Source organism: Lagenorhynchus albirostris, chromosome 14 (assembly GCF_949774975.1).
Source record: "Lagenorhynchus albirostris chromosome 14, mLagAlb1.1, whole genome shotgun sequence".
In the NCBI taxonomy this organism is placed as follows: domain Eukaryota; kingdom Metazoa; phylum Chordata; class Mammalia; order Artiodactyla; family Delphinidae; genus Lagenorhynchus; species Lagenorhynchus albirostris.
In genome coordinates this window covers 75,968,801-75,984,314 of record NC_083108.1, presented here as the reverse complement: position 1 = coordinate 75,984,314, position 15,514 = coordinate 75,968,801, and the positions used below count along the sequence as shown (strand labels likewise).

At 43.9% G+C, this 15,514-nt stretch overlaps 1 long non-coding RNA gene across 1 annotated transcript; it reads left to right on the top strand.

Annotated features, from left to right (window-relative positions):
• Nucleotides 1-5,017: 5,017 nt before the first annotated feature.
• Nucleotides 5,018-12,366, top strand: LOC132504535 (uncharacterized). Its single transcript, XR_009534932.1, has 3 exons — nt 5,018-5,146; nt 6,015-6,115; nt 10,415-12,366. It is a non-coding gene; the product is annotated as an uncharacterized LOC132504535 (long non-coding RNA).
• Nucleotides 12,367-15,514: the final 3,148 nt, after the last annotated feature.

Below are 15,514 nucleotides of genomic sequence, written 5' to 3'. Positions count from 1 at the left end.
TGGTTCTGATTTGGTATGCAGATAGCTAAGGTTGAAGTCTCTTGGTGACAACTCTAGGCTAAGAAGAGCTGCAACCTGTCAGATTAGGCTGTGTAACAGACTTGCATCTGTGGCTTGATCGGATGGTAAGCACTGTGGAATAGAGGCCTGATTCTCTGCACTCTCAGAAATGGTGGTGAGTACAGTGCTATTCAGACATGCAGGAAAGCCAATTCTTTATTTCCTTCACCATTGCCAAAGTCATATACCCTTGTTGTAAAAAACCTAAATCTATGGAAGGGATGTTTTCCCTCTCATCTTCACTATTCCCACTTCTAGGTTTAGCCACCACCATCTACAACCACGTGTGTATCCTTTCAGGCCTTTCTCTACTCAGGTAGAATCATCTACATATAAATGTGTGCATCGTTGAATAGGCTTTTCTTTTCTTCTTTTTTTTTTTTTTTGGCGGTACGCGGGCCTCTCACCACTGCAGCCTCTCCCGTTGCGGAGCACAGGCTCCGGACACGCCGGCCAGCCATGGCTCACGGGCCCAGCCGCTCTGCGGCATGTGGGATCCTCCTGGACCAGGGCACGAACCCGCGTCCCCTGCATCAGCAGGCGGACTCCCAACCACTGCGCCACCAGGAAAGCCCTGAATAGGCTTTTTTATTTTTTTAACAAAAACAAACTTATACTATATATATTGGTCTGCAGTTTGCTTTTTTTCACTCAATATCATATCACAAAAATCTTTCCACATGAATACATACAGATTTATCTGTTTCTTCTTAATGGCTACATAGCCTGGAAATATCACCATTTATTTAACCAGTCTCCTCTTGTCGGACAAATTATCTTTCACCCTCACAAACCAGGTTGTGAGGAATACCCTGTTCATATATTCTTGCTTACTCATGGGAGTTTTTCAGTGGGAGAGATTCCTAGAAGTGAAATTGCTGGGTTGAAGTCAGATCCTTTCTGTTCTGTGACTTTTCAAGATCACGTCAGTTTGGGACACAAATGTATACTGTCTGTGGCCTTAGGACAAAAAGTCTAGAACTTAGAGCTTGTGATCAGGCTTTGCTCAGCTCAGCGTTCTACCCTGCATTTTGCAACTGTAGCTATTTTCATTCATTTTATAGGCTCACTGTCTTCAGATTGATTCCAGCAGAGGGAAAAGAAATCAGGTCCTTCTGTGCCATTCTTCAAACATTTAGAGGAAATTGATTTTCCACATGGGCTGTAGCCAAGCGAGGGATGCGCCGGCACAGAAGTCCCTGCGACAAGCTATTACAACCAACACTTGCAACAATTAGACTCAACCCAACTTGAGATACTTTATTAGTGAGTGTAATTCCTCATCAGGCTAATATTGCAGATTGCCAAAAGCAGCAGCGATTCTAAAATAGGATTTCCTTCATAATCCCTTTTAAAGGGAAGAACTTGAGGAGACTTGAACTGTCTGGAGAAAGAAAGCTTTTATTCTCTTGACTGAGGAAAGAAAGCAGTTGGTCCAAGAAGCTGATAGCCTACCTTCCCTTTCTGCTCTTACCTCTTTAAGGTTCTTTCTCATGGCATTAGCTAGGAGGTTTTCACCTGCAGAGAATTGAAACCGGCAGGTTTGGGGTTGGTTGACTCAGCATCTCAACAATCTCACTGGGAATTCAGGTTCTTCCCAAAGTGCTTAAGAACACTGACTCTGGAGCCAGACATTTTGGTAGTGAATCTCAAGTCTACCTCGTAATAGCTGTGTGACCTTGGGCAAATTACTTAACCTTTCTGAGCCTCAGTTTTCTCATCTGTTAAAAACAGGATAGTAATAGGACACCAACTCATAGGGCTGTTGTCTCTGCTAAAGCAAGGGAAGGCAAACTTCATAAAGGACCAGGTAGTAAATATTTTAGGCTTTGCTCTTGGCAAGGTAGTTGGTAGTTTCTGTCCAACCACTCAACTCTGCTCTTGTAGCATGAAAGCAGCTGTAGACGCCAGATAAATGAGTGGGCATGGCTGTGTTCCAATGAAATTTTATTTATGGACACTAAAAGTTGAATTTTATATAATTTTCATGTGTTGTGAAATACTGTTGTTTTGATTTTTCTTTAACCATTACAAAATGTAAAAACCATTCTTAGTTCACGGGCCACCAAAATAGGTATGGTCACCCCTCTAAGCTGAAGCACATAATACATTTAGAATAGTACCTGGCAAGCCCTAAATGCTCAATAAATGTTTGCTACTATTACTGTTGTTATTATTACCACATCCACCATCATCCTCTGGCCACTCTTCCACCTTTCCATGTTGCCTTCATCCCCCAGCCTGATAGCAAGATGGTGGCCAGAGTTCAAGGTGGGGCATCCAGAGGGAAAGGAAAGACTCTCCTTTCCTGTGACACTTTGTTAGGAGCAAGGAGATCTTCCCTCACATGTCTCACATGTGCCCACTGTCTCAGTCACCAGAGTGGGGTCACATGGCCTCTACAGAACCAATCACTGGAAAGAGGAGGGATTATTCTTTGACCAATCAGGCCCACCCCTGCAGCTAGGGGTGGAGTCAGTTTGCCCTGAGTCACGTGCTGAATGGGGAATTGACAAATGCCTGACCCAAACAGAGCTTTTGTTAGGACAGAGCAAAGTAGGACATGGATACTGGGTAGACAACCAGCAAAGCCTGCTACAGCCACTCTTTCAAATCCCCATGAATCTATCACAAGCAGAGGACCCGCTAATCCGGTTTATATATTGATATATAGTCTTTAACAAGAGCCAGCCTTTAAAAGATTTGGGCTGGAGAACATTGGCTCTGCTGACCTTTAAGTCTTTTTAAATAGACACTGTGGTCATAACTCACTGGATCATAAGCATTCCAAACAACTTCATGGCTCTTTCGAGTTTACTACACACCCTCCCCGTCCGATCCCTCATTTGACCTTCACAGTTCTCTGAAGCAAGGACTGTGATCCTCATTCTGCAGGAAAGAGGAGAAGTGACATGGCCAAGGGCATGTGGTTAGGCCCTGAAGCTGGACCTTGAACCTTGGTTTCCAGCCTCCAGATTCCTGGCCCTTTTTTTTTTTTTTTTTTTGCGGTATGCGGGCCTTTCACTGTTGTGGCCTCTCCAGTTGCAGAGCACAGTCATCCAGACGCGCAGGCTCAGCGGCCATGGCTCACGGGCCCAGCCGCTCCGCGGCATGTGGGATCTTCCCAGACCGGGGCACGAACCCGCGTCCCCTGCGTCGGCAGGCGGAATCCCAACCACTGCGCCACCAGGGAAGCCCTCCTGGCCCTTTTTTACGCTACCTCCTGGTTGCAGTGGCAGCTGCTGTATGGCAGGAAGAGTTGGTGGCTGAGAAGGTATTGGTGACAAATAGGGGATTTGCTGGGAGTCAACACAGCCCAAAACATTTGTTTTGGGTGAAGACGTTTAGGTATAATTAAGGATTTTCTCTGGAGTATCCACAGGTTTGGTATACTATGAAATCTCAGGAAATAGTAAAATAATTATTACAATATAATAATAATAATAGCAATAATATTATATTATTATAATAATAGCAATAATTATTCTGATGGAACACAAACGTGCCTTTTTCTGATCTCAAAAGGGAAACATAATTGTCCAAGCATCTCTTTATATTTAAGTCGTAATTGTAATGTGTGCCTCCCTACATGTAAGCCCTGTTTGGGGCTTACAGACTTGCAAGATGAGAAAAGGGAATTCCCCCTCAAATAAAAGAAACCTCGTTGAGTAAACTGGGTGTACCCAAGTGAAGGAATATTATGCAACCATTAGCTTTAATGCTTATGAGAACTTCTCAATGCCTTGAGAACACTCTGAAGATAGAGCATTAAGGGATAGAAGCAGGGCACAAAATTACATGCAGAGATGAGATCAACTTTGTTATAAAGACCATGGAAAAGATTGGCAGTCAAGAAACCAAAGCATTAACCCATTTGCCTCTGGGTCATGAAGTCATGAGTGGTTTCTTCCCTCCAGCTTCTTTATATATTTTTTCTATTCTTTCCAGTCTGTCTACAGTACTCATTTTTATGATCAAAGAAAAACATAAAGTAAAAGCCAGAGGAAGACTGGGTAGTTTCGCAGGCTAGGATTTCTTATTATATAGACAGATCCTGGCAATAAAGGACTAAGTGAGGCAAACCAGGGCTGTTTGCAGAGTGAAAGGATGAAAACCGCACCTCGAAGGATGCTCGTCCTCCAGAAGTAGCTGTGCAGCCTCAGCACAGCTGGCTGACAAGGAGAAAATGGACAGAATCCTCCAGCTATGGAGTGTGGCTTTGAGCAAATTAACCACTCTGACCTTCAGTTTCTTCATCTGTTACATGAGAATAATAACACCTAGTACATTGGGTTGAACTTCTTTCAATTACAGAACATATATTTATTGAGTTCTTACTGTCGTAGGAGCTAAAGATGCAACAGTGATCAAAGAAATAAGGTCCCTGTTCTCCAGCACATTCATTCTAGTGGAGGGTTAGGGTGGGGAGATGAGTTGAATATTGGGGGAGCAACAAAAGCAAATGTCCTGGGACAGACAATAGCTTGGCACTTTATACCAGAGAGGGGTCTTATGTGTCTGGAGCTTAGTGCGTAAGTGGGGAGTGGAGCAGTTAGGGAGAAGTAGACAGGGGGCGAGCCTGGCAGGCCAGGGCAAGAAACTTTGATTTCATTCTAAATATAATGGGAAGCCACTTAAAGGTTTTTAGCCACAGACTAGCATGATCTGATTTAGAGTTTATGTCTTAAAAAGGCCACTTTGCTGCCATGTAGAGAATGGATTGTAAGATTGTGTGGGACAATCAATACACAAAAGCACTTGACATTGGGTCTGGCACAGAGTAAGTGTCTTAATAAGTGGTAACTGTTTTTCATTATTATCATCATTATCCTCATTATTATTACTACTCTTTTGTCTGCCTAGAGCGAGCTCATGATTCTTGGACATTTAGCGTCACGAGATATCAACAAAGCGTTCTGATGAGCCGGTGAATTTTCCAAATTTGTTTTCCAGGTGTTTCACATCCTCAGAGAGGTGATAGTTAGAAGTCAAACACAAGCTGATACCTGTAAACGGAAAAGAAAACACCAAACAAACCAAAACAGTGAACACATGCCTGAATCCAGTATTCTTTCATCCTTCGAGGGTGAGCTCTGGTTATCGCGTAGCTCAAAGAAGACCCTGGGTCTTGATTACAGGTTTTAATCTCCACCAAAGTACTGACGAAGCGCCATCCCTGTTGTGAAATCCAGCATATTTGGGTATATTTAAGAATACCTCCCCTCCTGCCAACTTCTCCTTCCTCCAGACTTGGCTCAGAGATGACTCTCTCTGGGAAGCCTCCTGTGACCTTGTCCCAGGCCACACCCCACGCCAAGGCTGTCTTCTCTTCTCTATGCCCTTGGAACTTGGGCAGAGCCATAGCATAACACCTACTGCCTTGATTAACGTGAATTTCTTCATCTAGACTCTGAGTTCCTAGAACTGTACTAGTTAATGCAAGAGCCACCAGCCAACTGTGGCTATTTAAATCTACATTGAAATTAACACAAGTTAAATAAACTTTAAGATCCAGTTCCTCGGTGGCATTAGCCACATTTCACATCCTCAGTAGCCACTGTATTGGACAGCACAGAGAGCAAATATTTCTGTCATTGCAGAAAGTTCTAGTGGACAGAACTGGCCTGAGGAGGTGGGGCAGGAATCGTGTTATTTATTAGTTTAGAGCTAGCAGAGTGTTGAAGACATAGACTTGAGAGGTGGGCAGACCCTAGTTCAAATCTCAGCTCCTAATCTTACTAGCTGTGTGATCTTGGCCAAGTTCATCTTCTCAATACAGGTGTCCCTTGCTTATCAGAAGTTTGCTTTACACCCCTTCACTTTTACCAGAGACCTACATCAGTACCTGTTTTGCTAACTGAAAGAAATCTGAAGAGGATTTTCACTTTTACGGAAAAAAAGGCTAAAGGCCAAAATAGGGTTCAGTGTTTGTTTTGCTGTTTGCTTGTTTATAGAGGCAGCAGGTGTCCCAAGCAGCAAGAGTCGTGCCGCCAATCTCCCTCCCCGGGAGCGACGCTCGGCATCTCGGCATCAAGTCACCATAGCGTTGGACTGTGTGAGTGTCTGTGCTTTATCTCGATTTATTTTGTGCAACCGTTAGCAAGATGTGTCCTAAGGTAATTGCTTCTTTGCTTTAAGCCGTTTTGGCTTGCAAAGGTGTCATAGGAACGCTGTACTTTCAGACAGCGGGGGAGGAAAATGTACCCACCCCACAGCGTGCTTGTGAAGCTTGTATAAGTTAATATATGTGAAGGGCTTGCAACAGTGCTTAATTCAGAGTACGCCCCAAGCAAACGATAGCTGCTATTATCATCACCTCCAGTAAAATAACCAGCACATAGTAGGCCCTGATCACTGCTTACTGATTGCCTGAACAAATGAATGAAAGAACAAGTGAATGAATGGACTTTAGTTTTGGCTCTGATGAAAACAGACTACCTCTTCTGAAACCAAATATACTGCCATTAATAATAGCTTCTACTTATTCAGCACTTACTACATACCAGGCGCTGTGCTAAATGCGTTGCACACATTTCTCCCAACAGCCCCGTGAGCAAGGGACTATTATTAACCACCTCTTTTTAGTGATGAGGACACAGGCTCAGAGATCGGAAGCCAAAGGGTATAACGCTAGCAAGATGGGAAGCTGCACCTCTCTGCCTTGGTGGAGATATTACTGCTTCTAGAGTACTGGCTGCCGTGATTGCTTCTAGAAGTGATCGAATCTCGCCCTCTCTGCTTCTGCTCTCTTGGGGGGATGGGGGCTGCGGGCAGATGCAGGCAGGGGCCTTGATGCTCCCCTTCCTCCCTGACCCTTGGGCAGGGCCATAGCTCCGCACGGTGAGAACACACCTGCAAGGAGCAAGGCGGCCTGCTCAGTTTTCTTTCCCCTTCCCAGAAAGACTTTTGACCCCGGTTTCTCGGATTCTTTTCTTTCCCTATCCATCCCCAGGGTTGCTGGCCCTCTGGCCATGCCCACCCCTCCCCACCGCCCCACGCGTACCACCGAGCAATGGCCAGGCCGCAGACAAGGGCGCCTTTCTTCAAAGTGGTTCCCCTTCATCTCATAAATTCTCAGCCCCGGCCTGATTGGCTGCGACAAAAAGGAGCCAGGCCCCCGCTCTGCTCCTCAGATACAAAGTGAGTTGTGTGCAGTTTTTGCCCACATGAGGCCAATCACAGGGGCCTGTGCCTCTCAGAAATCCCAGAGGACAAAATACCAGCAAGCCCTCAACACAGCAACTGCCCAGTCACAGGATCAAAATTATCTCTGGCCAGACAATGGACAGCAGATAGCTGGGAAAGCCAAGACAATGAAGGGGCACCTCCCCGGTCACTTCTAACCTGAAGACTGAAAGGACGTTTAACCCTTTCCCACCTGAACCTTTTAACTTCCAGCCACATTGAGTCTGTGTACAGATTGGGATGGTGCCCAAACCTTGAGGGAATGGTTCCCAATTCAACCCATCCTGATGGTTCCTTTTGCCACTTTCGAGAACTTGCCTTTCCTATGAAGCGTGATTCCAATGTTTCCAATTTTTAGGCACTAAAATTAGTCCAACTGTGCCTTCTAATTCTGTAGACACAACCCAGCTTGTGCAAATGTCCCTCTCTCCCATTTCTGGGTGAATTTTTGCATAGTACAGACTGCCAATTTTGTCGCGTGTTCTTGGGGGAAGATAGAAGTTTAAAATCATCTAGCTGCTTACCATGAAACAAATGCTGTGGAACACAAAGTTCTGATTTAGAATGCTGCATGTAACATTCTCATGAAGAGAAAAATACAGACAAATGTCCTACATGGATCACTGCTGAACATAGCAGTAGGAATATGAACTAGAAGTTATTGAACAGTTACTACCTACTGTTCAATACCTACTCATTCTCCAGGCTTTTATTTCTTTGTTAGAATTTTATTTGATCCTCCCAGCCACCTTCCCTCTGAGGTAGATAACCCTTTATCCCCATTTTACAGATGAGGAAACTCAGTCCCAGCAAGATTAAGGAACTTGCCCAAAGATATAGCTAGAAATGGACAGAGCTGAGATTGGAACCCAAATCTGTCTACAAAGGCTGAATTCTTAACCACGTGCTTAATAAATGGCAATCATTATTGTTATTGTCATAAAATACAACACTTTATCTGCAGCAATACAAAGATGCTCCCAACATATAAGTGAAAATACAGGCAACAAGATTGCACATAGTCTGTGGTACTATTAAACATAGGTAACTGATAGATAGATGGATAGGAGGAAAAATACTAGAACAATCTTTGCCAAAAGTTGAGTGATTTTCTCTCGTGATTTTTTGCTTTTTTCTCCCCCTTGGTGCTTTTCTTTGCTTTCCAATGTTCTTCGTGAAGCATGTATAACTTTTGCCATTAGGAAAGAAGTGTGTGAGTGTTTGTGTGTCTCTGTGTGTGCGTGTGTGTGTGTGTGTGTGTGTATGTGTGTGTGTGTGCTTTAAAAGCCAGAGGGAACAGAGAAGATGGCAAAGTAGGCCAAAGAAGCTGGAATTGCAGTTATTTAAATCTTGCCCACAATTGCAATTTGGGGAGTTCAAAGTTATCTCAAAATGATGAAGCAAAAGTCTTAAGCCATCTTCCCCCTAGACCAAGTGAAGCCAAGTGACAGTGACAGTGAGAAAGTCCTTTAAACAATGACCTAAAGGGTGTGCTGCGAGGGGAGAAGCAGAATGAGGGGAAAGTGGTAAAGTTCATCTAGGGAACGATAAGAGGTTTTCTTCCTAACGACCCTCCCTCCTAAGCCATTGTATTTGCTGCTTGGATTCAGTCAGCTCCAGCTTGACTGAGAGAAACCAGAGCAGTCAGGGAAGAAGGGGCAGAAAACCTTCAGCCTGGCCCCCAAGACAAATCCCTAGGAGTCTGGCAGGAGGCAGCCTTGCTGATTCCAGGCCTATATTTTTCATTTCTTGTTTTAACAGTCATAAACGCCTTCCGATGCCAAAGCAGAACATGACTTTAATCCAGATAAAATAAAATTCCCAAACCCTGAAAACTGTACAGAGATTTACAAGCCAATTTTAAAAAGCAAAAGCCTCGGTTCCAAGAGTGGCACATTCCACATGGCCAGCACTGGGGGCTGCCCCGTAGCCTGGCCTCCTGGGGGCGAGGTCCCAGGACTCACCACTCAGCCCCCAAATCCACAGCCCCCTTGGCAAAGAGAACGCAGGCAAACTCGGCCCTTGACGTGGACTCTTCTCAGATTCCTGGGCTCTGGGGTCTCTTGGCTTTCAGGAGTCCTAATAGATTCCAGCTCCCCTCTCTCCGCCTCCCCTCCACCCCCCAGCTGTTGCAGAAAACCACAGTCAACCTCTTTTTGCTCTCAGCTGCCAACTTTTCTCTAAGTAAACACGGAATGTAGCAGGAGATCAGCTCAGTTCCATTCCCAGCACTGTAGGTTGGGTCAAGCCTGGCCTGATACCAACCTCAAGAACCCAGGCTAGGGTGGGTTCCGAGGTACCCACGGGCTGCCACTTAGCGAAGCCTGATTATGTGCTAAATGCCGTATGGATATGAACTCACTTAACCCCATTGATCCTCTGAGGTGGGACCTTTGTATATTAGATTTCATCGCTTTGCTCCTCTAGGTCTTCTGACCCCTTTCACCTCTTGCTCTGAGCCCAGGAGGCTGACCTGTGTGAATGGCACCAGTGGGCTCCCATGCACTCTGGCCTCTGGTTGGGTTTACCCAAGAAGAGAAGAGGCACAGGCAGGAGATCAGAGGAAGGAAGCCAATGAGTTGGGGCCGTTAATCCCCCAGATTCCTCCTTGCTGTGTGGCTATGGGCTGGCTGTGCCTCTTCCAAAAGCCACAGCTCCTGTTGGGTGATTCTCTCCATACGGGCTCCCCTTTCCAGGTTCTGGAATTAACCCTTCTCCTTGCTCTTGCAGACCCAGGGCAGGAACAGCACCTCCCTCTGCTAGCCCCAGGTACGGCACTCTGCCTTGATCTCTCCCAGCACTGCCCACACCTGCGCAAATAATCTCTCTATTAAACTCCCCTCAGATTACCCGATTTCAGTGCGCCCTCTGTTTCCTGCCAGGCTGCTGAGCAGTGCAGTTGCATCATCTCTGGTTTATAGAGGAGGAGACTGAAGCTTGGAGAAATTAAGTCACTCGCCCAGGGGCAATTATCTGGGATTGGAATTTGGAGCAGCCTGACTCCAGAGCCCATACGCTTAACCTCCTAACTACTTTATAAAAAATGAAACGAAATAAGCTTTTAGTCGGTGCCTATTGTGTGCCATACGGTGTGCTAAGCCCCTCATGACTTCGTTTCGCCGGCACTCTATGGACAATACTATTAATGCTTATTATCCCCATTTCACAGATGAGAAAACTGAGGCTCAGAAAGGGGAATTCATCTGCCCATGGACACAAAGTTGAAAAGAGGCAGAGCTGAGGCATGAACTCAGGGCTACCCCAGCCTTCTCTCCACCTTAGGTAACCTGCTTTCCACAGAAACCGTGGGGATCAGTGGAAGCCAGAAGAGAGGATGAATCCATGTTCCAAGAGGACCTCCCAGGGTAGGGCTGGAGAAGTGGGTTCATTCGTCATGTCCAAGAGACAAGCTTGAGTAGAAGCTGGAAGGCAGAGCCAGAGGCTGGGGGACTGTGGGAACAGAGGCAGGGCCAGGCCAGGAGTGGGAAGGTGGTCCAGGCCTTTGCCAGGAGGAGGGCTGGGTCCCTTGGGACACCTGTGTGATGGTGCTGACTGCATGGGGCTTCGATGGGGACTGTTCACGTTGACGAACATTTACTGAGTGCCCACTGTGTGCCAGGCACAGGCCACCTGTATTGGGGCTGAGGGGCCTAGAAGAGGCCCATCCCATGGACGGAAGCTACTGTGGTTTGGGCTCAGATGTGAGGCCATTTGTCTTGCCCATCTCCTCATCCCTAGAAGCCCTACTAGTCAAGGCTACCCCCAAAACACCTCTCCACACTGTGGTGTCCCGCTGCAGCCCATAGTATACTTGTCTCGGCCTTTTACCCCAGTCCCCAGCCCAACAAACTAAACCGGTCTCTGCCGGATCTCTTTTCTCTTGTTGACCTTAAAATGTACCACCCCCCAAATGTCTGTCTATCACCATCTATTTTATAGCTTTATTCAATTATAACTGACATGCAATAATCTGCTTGTATTTAAACTTTGTAATTTGATACGTTTTGACATATGTATATACCTGTGAAAATATCGCCACAATCAAGATGATGGATATATTACCACGCAGAAAGCTTCCTCGTCCGCCTTTGTCATCCCTCCTGTCAGCCTCACATCCCAACACCCAGGCAACTGTTGATCTGCTTTCTATCTCAGATCTTATATAAATGGAAGAATATATATATACACAGAAGTCTGGCTTCTTTCACTCAGCATAATTAATTTTAGATTCATCCATGTTGTTGTGTATCACAGTACTTCATTCCTTTTTATTGCTGAGTGGTATTCTATTGTACAGACGTACCACAATTTACTTATTTGTTTCTCTGTTTATTTCCTTCCTTCCTTCCTTCTTCCCTCCTATCTGTTTATCTACCTACCTATCATCTATCCTTCATCTACCTATCTATTCACTTCCTCTAGAATTGAGCCTACTTGTAAGGATGTTCATCACAGCATTTATATTTAATAGCAAAAGGACTTATAACAACCTACATGTCTGCCTATAGGGAAATGATTAAATGAAGTTTAATGAGGCCTTGGAACCTCGTCAGAGGAGAGGCAAATACAGAATCCTAAGCCAGCTTGCTGCAGTTGCTAGGAGGGCTGTGTAATTCTTGGTTCATGGCTAACTTTCTACTGTGCCCTGCCACAGTTCTTGATTGGAGGGAGATAAAACCATTCACTGACACCTGGCTAGCATGTCCAAAGTGCCACCTCTCCTTGTTTCTTTGCTTTGTGAATATCTATCTATCTATCTATCTATCTATCTATCTATCCATCCATTCATCCATCTATCATCTATCTACCCACACATCCATCAATCTATCCATCCATCCATCCATCCCTATCTACCATCTATTTCTTTATTTATATATATTTTCTTCCTTTTCCTTTGACCATCCTTTATCTGTCCACTGATACCCATAAGGTCAATAGACGTCAATGTCCTCCTGTAGCTGGAAGAAGACACAGATTACTTTAATAGTAAATATGACCATCTAGTAAGAACCTATTAGTTACCAGGCACAGCATGAAGAAATCAGAAAGTGCTTAGCACGTGGGCTGACACACATAAGTGTCATGGAAAAGAACATTATATTGAGTTCCTTCCTTTGTTGGTGGTTGTAATTACAGGTCTTTGCTACTGCTTCAATAAAACCTCATTCATTCATGACAGTATGTATGAAGGGCAGGTTAAGAGATCCGTCTGCATTAAAAGACCTGTTTAGAATCCTTAAACAAAATGAACCTTTCTTTCTTTTGGTACAGAGCAGAATTTGACAAAGAAAGAGTTCCCAAGTAGTATTACTTCCTGGCTGCTCTAATCAACATTTAAAACTCATCTGGATTTGGCAGGAATTTCTTCGGGTAAGATGAGGTGCTAAAAGCCTTAAAACAGTTTATTCTTTTAAAGACATGAAACGCTCCTTACACAATCTTTACGCGCCGGTAAAGTTTTCTTCTCAGGTAGAGCTAAGGTAAACTGCGACTTAGGCCAGGCTGACTTATAACAAATTCCATTATTAGCACAGTTCAAATTAATGAGATTTTCCTTTACTTGGTTTCAAAAGAGGCTCAAAGCCACTTAGTAACTTGAGACCTCTTGTGAATCTCATTACTAGAAGAGTTTTTAAAACACAGTTTGGTCTTCGGTTACCATAGGAAATTGCGAAGGCCCAACGATTGTGTTTCATTCTGGGTCCAAGTTTCATGTTGGGTGATTCATTGGAGCGTTGATGATTTTTTAATTTAAAAAACTCCCCATTAATGCTCAAAAAAAGAAAAAAAATCTATTAGCATACGGTGAACACATGAGAAGGATACTGACCAGTCGAGTTCATTGTCTGAGTTCTATGCCAAAAACAAAAACAAGGATGAAAAGTAAACAAAACTTTCAAACTTTACAATATTTACCTTTAAGCTCTTAGTAGCCACAGATGCAAAAGTCTTTACTTGTGTTTTAAGTCGGGCAACCTCCTAAATTAAGTTGGACTTGTCCCAAGGACCAAATCAGAAAATTAATTCATGAACTAGGGCCCTCCAGAAGGTTTTTTCCTTTCATTTTGTTTAATCACTTTTATAGTCCTTTCCTCCTTCGAAGTAATTTGGATTTGATTGCTTCTTCGTGAAATTCTAATGTCAAGACTGTGTCTAATTTCTGTTTTATGAAGAAATCTGGAAACTATACAAAGGAATGAATTGAGATGCAGAGTCAAATGAAATCTGTAATGTGATAACTCTATCAACCCTGCCTGGAAAGATACTGTATTTCAATTAGATCTTGAGACATGTTCTTATATAAACTGACAGCATCGGATTGACAGCGTTCATCTTCCCAGAGAACACAATTTACAAGGACAGAGTAGTGAATTTGGTTCGGTGTTCCAAAGGTATGTTGGGTTGCTTACCCCACCCCAGCCTGAATAGAGGTGTGATTTAACAGACAGGCTCCCTTTCAGCATAAAATAAAAATGGCAAACATGAAAAATTCCCACCAGCACCCAAAAAAAGGTATTTAAAATGTAAAGTAATAATAATAATAACAATACTTAGCATTTAAACAGTACTTTACATCTTCAAAGCACTCCATAAACATTGGTTCCAATTCTCCAGGCGTTCAACGGTCTTTGATGTGGAGGAGAACTCCAGGCACAGTGGGGGAGATAAAGCTACATCCAGAAGAACTGAGTCCAATTAGCTAATTGTAACACTTTCATTTCTTCCCTCATTCAGTTTCATTTTTTTTCCAACTACCTTTTGTGGTTCTCAGGTAAAGCCCTTGCAGGGTCACCTACGCAGGCCTGCTGGTATTAACCAGGCTCCCATCCAAACTCATCTGCAAGACCCGGCTGCATTCTTTTCCATTCTTTTCCCCAATTCACGGTGAAATGGAAAAACCAAGTCCAACTGGATGACAATTAGACCGATTTTATTCTCAGAGTTTGCCTTTCCAATTTTTCAGTGGAGCGAGATATCCTTTTATTTATAAGACCATAGGAGGTACTATGTTTTATAGATAGATTTATTTTAGTCTTGATGCTTTTTTTTTTTTTTTTTTGGTCCTTTCTTAGCAAAACAAGAAGCTAGCTGTCTTGTGTCAGTCTCCACCATTCTTTCTGGAGAGTGTGAAATCCAAAAATCCAGGAAGCCCTGGTCTTGATGACTCTGACACCTTCAGCAGCAGAGATTTAACACTTATCCCAACTGGCCATCCTCACTGTAGGTAAGGCTGTGGCGAAGCAGATAATCTCTCGCAGCAGGCTATGTCCTCCACTCTTGGCAGAAATGTAAATTGGTGTAACCTTTTTGCAGAATCTATGCAAGTTGCAATCTTTTGTATCCTTTGACTCAGCAATTCTACTTCCAGGAATTTGTTTTAATGAAAAACTCACACAAGTTTGCAAAGAAATATGCAAGCCCATCAATTTAGTCTCGTCTCTAAGTGAAAAACTGAAGGGTACCAAGGACTCACAACAAGGGGACTAGTGGAGACAAGTGAGACACAGCCAGACGGCAACATCCACGGCCCTGCCACTGGTGGGTTAATTACGTGGTTCTATGTTTCCTCACACGGAAGGAGGTCTGTGGGCTCAGAACTCATTCATCCTACTGACGTTTCTTGAGCACAGACTATGTTCCAGGCACTGTTCTAGGCAGAGGATGCAGGGGTGAAGAAAGGAGACAATGTCCTTGCCCTCGTGGAGCTTACGTTCTGATGGGAAAGTTTTTCACAAACAAATAAATACATATTATCAGGTAATAACATATCTGCTAAGTCAAAAGTAAAAGCAAGGAATGTGGAAAAGCCCCTTTGGAACACAGTTCGGCTGTTTCATATAAAGTTAAATATATATATCTACCATATGGTCCAACCATCCCACCCATGAGTATTTACCCAAGAGAAATGAAAACTTATATTCACCCCCAAAACTTGTGTGTGAATGTTTATAGTGACTTTATTTGTAATCCCCTCAAAATGGAAACAACCCTAATGTCCTTCAACTGATGAATGGGTAAACAAAACATGGTACATCCATACAATGGAATATTATACACCAACAAAAAGGAAGGAGCCACTAATTCATGCAACAAAATGGAGGAACCTCAAATACATTATGTTGAGTGGAAGGCCATGTACTCTGTAATTCCATTTGTAAGACATTCTGGCAAAGGTAAAACATAAGGACAGAGAACAGCTTAGTCATTGCCAGGAGCTTGGAGAGGAAGGGGTTGATTACAAAGGGGCAATTGGGAGGATATTGGAACT